Genomic DNA, 7,500 nt, shown 5'->3' with positions numbered 1-7,500 from the left:
ACACGGACAAGGATATATAAGTCACCTAGTTTTGCACACTCATTTAACTTTCTCCCCATCACTACCCTCACCCCCCCCCCCCCCGCCCCCCCCCCCCCGCCCCCCCCCCCCCCCCCCCAGCTTCAAGTCTCAACAAAAGAACACACACTCTCTCGGGCCCCACAGTCTTAGAAGTTGCTTTCCAACTTTTGGGATTAACGACTTACTCTCGGTGGAGCTGTGAGTGAAGGGAAAATTGGAGGCAAGAAGACGACTGTTTGGGGAGGGTCTGTGAGCCTTGATAAGATCGCTTCGCGGGGACCCTCGCTGGCTCCCTTAATGCTCGGCGACATACACGTTGACAATGTCAAGACATGTACTGACTGATCAGAGGAAAAGGACAGGAGAGAGAGAGAGAGAGCGAGAGAGAGAGAGAGAGAGAGAGAGAGAGAGAGAGAGAGAGAGAGAGAGGACGGACTGACAGACAGAAAGACCGGCATAGGTAGAGAGAGAGACAGACAAAAACACAGAGATACAGAGACAGAGGGGTATGATAAGAGAGAGAGAGAGAGAGAGAGAGAGAGAGAGAGAGAGAGAGAGAGAGAGAGACAGACAGACAGACAGACATCTACTTATGCACGTAAACAGACAGAGAGAGAGACAGACATATACAGAGAAAAGCAAACTGACAGGCAGACAGACAGACAGCGAGTTAGTTCCTTGTCCTTTTGAAACCCACCATTTGCGTCCAATGGGATGAAGTCTCTCACGGTGAACACTCCCATCTTTCCCTCTTTAGCTGAATACAGTTCAGATGTCATATCAGTCGAGTGGAAACTATGTTTCAATTGCATTTGTTCAGGTCTTGTCACTCTTCATGCCTGTCAAAGCGATGGACTGAAAGCGAACACAGGCTCTGTTTGTGCCGGTGTAGGATCCGGTCCGGTCCCCCCTCTGAAGTAGTCCCCCGGGGGACCAATTCGTGGCAAAAACTGCTCTATAATGGTCCCCCCTTAGACATCCAGCCTCGTTTTTCTTGTTACAATGTTAGTAATGTTACCAGCAATTTTAGAGAAAAGAAAGGAAAGAATCAGAGACTGGTTTCATTTCTTCTTATCAGTATTTATTTATTATTCATTTTATTTCATGTGATTTTTCTTTTGAACGGCATTATAAATCAGATCTATTCAGTTATTTTCTGCAAAATATAGTCAAACAAAGAGATTGCTGTCTGTGCACTACATAATACCGGACGAAGATATAGATTGAAAATGGCTTGAATGCCTAAGAAAAACGAGGCTGGATGTCTAAGGGGGGACCATTGTAGAGCAGTTTTTGCCACGAATTGGTCTCCCGGGGGACTACTTCAGAGGGGGGACCGGACCGGATCCTACACCGGGTTGAGTCGGGACAACGTTGGGTAGACATGATGAGAATGCTGGCGTATTCTGTAGTGATGTTGATGCGAGATAATGGCTTTTAACATATTTGTGTAGTATCGCTTGAAGTTCATGTTTATGACTTTTGTTGTTGCTTCTTTTAAATGACGGGCGCAATGGCCTGGTGGTATGACGTCGGCCTCCTAATCGGGAGGTCGTGAATTCGAATCCCGGTCGCTGCCGCCTGGTGGGTTAAGAGTGGAGATTTTCCCGATCTGCCAGGTCAACTTATGTGCAGACCTGCTAGTGACTTAACCCCCTTCGTGTGTACACGCAAGCACAAGACCAAGTGCGCACGGAAAAGATCCTGTAATCCATGTCAAAGTTCGGTGGGTTTTAGAAACACGAAATTACCCAGCATGCCTCCCCCGAAATCGGCGTATGCTGCCTGCATGGCAGGGTAAAAACGGTCATACACGTACAAATCCACTCGTGCTAAAACATGAGTGAACGTGGGAGTTTCAGCCCATGAACGAAGAAGAACAAGAGCAAGAACAAGAACAAGAAGAAGATTAAGAACAAGAAGAAGCTTCTTTTAAATGTAAGGTTATGTAAACTGGCTTACGATGTCTCTGGATTACTAGTTAAGAGGCTTCAACACTTCCTGTTATAACATCATGTTTTTCCCACGAAGATGTTTGCTGTATAGATAGTTGGTTGTTTGTTTTTTGACACGCTCAGCCTCCTATACTTGGCTAATAAAGGTGGGGGAAATGCGTCATGTTTAAGTAAAACCTGTTCTTATTAAGTCGTGGATTATTTCTTGAAATTCCTATTCGGCAGGTACACGATAATGGATTAGATGACCTTACACTCTAAACAAAAGTGTTCCACTCCTGAACACCCTTTCTGTAACCACTTCTGAACACCCTTTTAGTAGAACACTTTTGGAACACTTTTGGAACACAAAAAGTGTTCTATACACAAAAAAGTGTTCCAAAAGTGTTCCAAAAGTGTTCACATCTGAACACTTTTAAGTGTTCACCCTGCTGTAACCACTTCTGAACACATAAAAGTGTTCAGGTCAACACTTTTAGAACACTTTTGGAACACTTTTGGAACACTTTTAGAACACTTTTAGAACACTTTTGGAACACTTTTAGAACACTTTTAGAACACTTTTGGAACACTTTTGGAACACTTTTAGAACACTTTTGGAACACTTTTAGAACACTTTTGGAACACTTTCATCCTGCACTGTCATACAATTCAGAAAGACATTAAAATCAAATTTTGTGAGCAAAGAAGCATTTTTAATTGACAAAAAGAAATGTCTGCAGCAGTCGCAGAACAAACGGGTCTGGGGTAGGAATTGTTGAACACATAATATACCGAGCAACAAAATTCGTCATTGTTTGATTGACAAAATCTTCATCAATTATAGAGTTAGAATTATTAAACTACAAAAGTTTAATGAAGGCATGTTTGACCTTGCTTTTGTGTGATTATTTTGATGCTGTGACTGTTTTAACACACGGGACAAGCAGGTTTATCGTAAAACACATAATGCGCGCTCGCAGCACGTGCAAGTAGAGCAGGAGAAATCTGATGTGTGAGATGTGTTCACTAATGCATTAGCAACCAAAAGAGACCATGGCACGCTTGCTGCCAATCTCACTTTTGAAACAGCCAGGATGCCAAGATTAACACCACCAAAACGCCAGATCGATTTAAAGCTGGGAATGATCCAAAAGCGCTGGCATGTGCTTTAAACGTGCATGTGTCAACAGTTTATCACCTTCTGCAATGTTCTGGTGACATTGGAAGCACTGCAGTTATGCAACGCGGTAGATTTTTTTCGCATTACCCCAATAAGACAAGATCGCAATTTCCTTCCACAACGTCTTCGACATCGATTCAATTCAGCCGCTGACAATACCAGGAACATCACTGGAAGCAACCAGTGTCCGATCAGTGGCCAGAGAACGCGATGAAGGCTGACTGAGCGAGACCTCCAAAACTTCGTTTTGTCCCGTGTGTTGAAACAATCGCAGCATCAAAATACTCACGCAACAGCTGTGTCAAACATGCCTTCATCAAAATGTTGTGGTTTGATAATTCTAACTCCATAATTGTTCGAGATTTTGTCAATCAAACATTGCAGAATTTTGTCGCGTTTCTTTTGTTGCTCGGTATATGTTGCTATTAAATAATATGAACGGAGCTCTGGTAAACCCCATCTTGAAAGTTCACACACGAAAGTCCGATAACAAAAACACCCGTCAGAGTTGGGAGGATTCCAGGCCCTTGGTCTTTGGTTTAGTTTTCAACTCGCTGTCCGGAACATCCTGTTCGAAATAAAAGTGAGTTTTAGAACATGATGCATTTCCAACTCTTAACAGGTTTGTGTTAAACGTTTGTACTTAATTGGTAACACTGAAGTGTAAATCTTAACTAATAGTGGACTTCTTCTTGCTGTCAGCAGATCTCCAACAATCGCAGTTACAGGTAAACTTTTTTATTCCAGAACGGGCATAGGTCACATACCAGAGAACAAATACGTCACGTCCAATTCGCTCTCACCTTCCCAACACACAATGACACTCGCATGCACGCACATGCACACACGACTGAATGTAAAAAGTAATCCCTCTTGAAGCAGGAGTCTGTCCCTAAGAACAAAAAGTAGAATTAAAATAGGTCTTTCGCAAGGATTTCATTAGCGCGTGGCCACTCTGGAAAATTCAAAATGGCACTCTACAAATTGTTTATATAAGGTAAGCAGTAAACCGTACTGCTAATGTGGCGAGGCCTTGAGCACGCCCGTTTTCCTTAACTCGTTCTTAACCTATGTGAACCCAGGGAAAACACCTTGTCAACAATCACTGGAAGCCAAAGATCACTGTCGCAATTAATCGTGAACTCCGATGAGTTTTAGTTCAAAGAAAAGGGTGTCATATTGAATGCACCCTCTAGTAATCCGTTTGTAAAGAAACTACCTAAGTTTTGTTGGTTTGATCTAAATAATGAATTATAAATATAAGGAAATCATTTATTATGTAATGTATTCTATATTATAGAATGCATTCTATAACGTCCCGAACTACCTTCTATGATAAAAATGCATTCTATTTACACAAAATACCAAAATGCTTTTTATGATAGAATGCGTTCTTTAACGTCCTGAAATGCATTATAATTTATATGCATAATGTCCCGAAACTACAACAGGCCAGCCCCGCAAAGAAAAGCAGAACTACACACACACACACACACACACACACAGCCACACACACGCACAGAGAGAGAGAGAGAGAGAGAGAGAGAGAGAGAGAGAGAGAGAGAGAGAGAGAGAGAGAGAGAGAGAGAGACAGAGAGAGAGAGACAGAGAGAGAGAGACAGAGAGAGAGAGACAGAGAGAGAGACAGAGAGAGCTGTGTGTGAGAGTGTTTGTAGATCTGCTTTCGAAGCAGGGACCATACCGAGCTGGCCTGTTGAAGTTTTGTGGCGCTTTATGGAATGCATTCTATCATAAGAATGCATTCTATCATAAGAATGCATTGTTGGACGTTATAGAATGCATTCTATAATAGAATACATTTCTGGGCAAATGACAAGTATGATTGAATGCATTCTATATTATACAATGTTTTCTATTTTATAGAATGCATTCTATAAATATAGAATGTGTTCTATGATATGGAATGCATTCTTTAATATAAAATGCATTCTAATTTCTATCATAATTTTCTAAAATATTTCATTATTTAGATCAAACTAACCAAAACTTACAAACGGATCGCTTTTAACTCACGTGATCTCAAGCTAAACCTACGTGAACCGAAGGAAAACACCTTGTCAGCGACCATTGGAGGCCAGCGATCACTGTCAAAACCAATCATAAACTCCGATGAGAATATTTTCAAAAGAAAAGGGTGTCATATTGAATGCACCCTGCATACACTGTTAGCGGCAATGGCAGATCCAAGCGGATCAGCAGCGTGTTGTCTGTTGGCCATGCTTTGACTAAAGCTGGCTTCAGTGTTTACGGCACTACTTTACCATAACGAATGGAAATTCTGAGTAGACTTAGTTCAGGAAAACATTTTATCATTGCAGGCCTCAGCACTCACTGAACTTAAAAATATGTATATTTTTTTCCACCTTTTAAGGAGAAGACTGCAAAATAAGGCAGCATTCTCAAAATGTAACTGCGCTGTATCCCACAGAAAGCTTAAACTTACATTAAGTGCATCCACAAGGTTTCGTCGCATTACTGTTAGCTCCATCTCCAGAAAGTGAACTGCCTCAGCCAAGCAGTATGGTTCCTGCACACACAAGATGCATGTTAAGAAATCAAACACTATTTTACTGAAGTTCCACATCGTAGCAACACTGACAAGTGTTCTGATTCTCATACTTTTGTTTATTGTGAAACTGTGTATCAACATTTAGATTTCTGTCAAATGTGGAAGGAGAGGGGGCTGGCTGTGTGTGTGTGTGTGCATGTGTGTGTGTGTGTGTGTGTGTGTGTGTGTGTGTGTCCACATATGAGTTTGGCGACTGTCTGGTGTGTTTTGCACGGAGATATTAATTTTGAAACAGAGTATTTCAGCAAATAGAATAATCAATGATTCCGCAACCGCCGGCACAATTGGCCTAGTGGTTAGGCGTCCGCCCGGTGATCGGGAGGTCGTGGCTTCGAACCCCGGCCGGGTCATACCTAAAACTTTAAAATTGGCAATCTAGTGGCTGCTCCGCCTGGCGTCTGGCATTATGGGGTTAGTGCTAGGACTGGTTGGTCCGGTGTCAGAATAATGTGACTAGGTGAGACATGAAGCCTGTGCTGCGACTTCTGTCTTGTGTGTGGCGCACGTTAAATGTCAAAGCAGCACCGCCCTGATATGGCCCTTCGTAGTCGGCTGTGCGTTAAGCAAACAAACAAACAAAACTTATCAGATCAATTTGAAAGTCAATATTTCTCTGCAAAACTACACACTATATGCAAATGCAGGACATGCGTACCTTGGTAAACACGTCTGGGTTGCCGTGAGTGCCTCCTGTTCATCCTCAGTGCAATTCAGAAGAAATGTCCGCAGGTTACGCCCACATCGATTCGCCACATGGGCACATCAGCTCAAACGGCTTCCCAGTTCCCTGAAAGTGTGATAGATCTGTGAAATCAAATACAACCAAGCATGCATAGAATTATTCTAAATTGCGCACACAATCAACCTGGCCACTATTATGATGAATGTTGTTCATTAATGTATGCTGTTTTTAGCCTACCGCTTCACTTTATCTAGCGTGCAGATCGTACATCAAGGAAGAAGAAGAATCCGAAAATCTGCAAATGTATTGCTCTGACCACAGGCGGAAGGTATCGTTCACTGGACCACCATTATAATTATAAGGAACCCCTGGACATACAAGTATAACAATAACACAAAACCAAGCACATCAACCAGAATAAAAAATCAACATCAAATTGAAATAGAGTTTATTTACCAACGCAGAACTAATGTAAAAGGTCCACTGATCAGCTGAAACCGTTGCGACAGCAAAATTAGAGAAATTGTCTTCAAACGTCCACAGATACAAGTAACAGGAACATGTTACAACAAAAATACGAGTGACTAAGCTTAGATGAATTAATACAAAATCTCAGCAAGCAACTTACAGATAACAATCGGAAATCCTGAGCCAAATCAACGCAGCGACAACGCAGACAGGTCCACAGATCTAAAAGTGTCAACGTTCTTTTTTGGTCCAGCTGAAGCATGATGGGACAATTAGTAACATTATTAAATTGTAAAAATAAAAATGCTAATACTTACCGCTTATTAGATGTCTCAGATGAAATAAATGTTTGATGAAAAAATATAAGCACAACACGATTAAAAACAAAAACAAAAAAACGTCCCGCAGCGGTCTAGGGGGTATAAAAATTATATACTCTAAGCGACGCTAGATCCCGACGAGTCTCCGTAGCTCAATCGGTAGAGCGCTGACATGGCAAGGCGAAGGTCTCGGGTTCGAATCTGCTCATGATCCAAATATTTTTAATGTATTATTTTATTCGGAGCATGACTAAAAGACGAAGTGGAACACTTGTGGAACACTTGTTGAACACGTGTGTTCA

General features: G+C 41.9%; 1 protein-coding gene and 1 long non-coding RNA gene across 3 annotated transcripts in view; one reads left to right on the top strand and one right to left on the bottom strand.

Annotated features, from left to right (window-relative positions):
- The window catches only part of LOC138968326 (protocadherin-1-like), a 144,291-nt gene that overhangs the window by 24,903 nt on the left and 111,888 nt on the right, over positions 1 to 7,500 (top strand). The window lies entirely within an intron of this gene.
- Positions 2,650 to 7,385, bottom strand: LOC138968334 (uncharacterized). The gene is made up of 4 exons (XR_011456139.1): positions 7,039 to 7,385; positions 6,384 to 6,515; positions 5,603 to 5,686; positions 2,650 to 3,706 (listed from the first exon to the last, which is right to left on the bottom strand). It is a non-coding gene; the product is annotated as an uncharacterized lncRNA (long non-coding RNA).

The sequence above is a fragment of the Littorina saxatilis genome, linkage group LG6 (assembly GCF_037325665.1).
Source record: "Littorina saxatilis isolate snail1 linkage group LG6, US_GU_Lsax_2.0, whole genome shotgun sequence".
Lineage (NCBI taxonomy): Eukaryota > Metazoa > Mollusca > Gastropoda > Littorinimorpha > Littorinidae > Littorina > Littorina saxatilis.
This window is presented reverse-complemented; position numbering and strand designations above follow the sequence as displayed.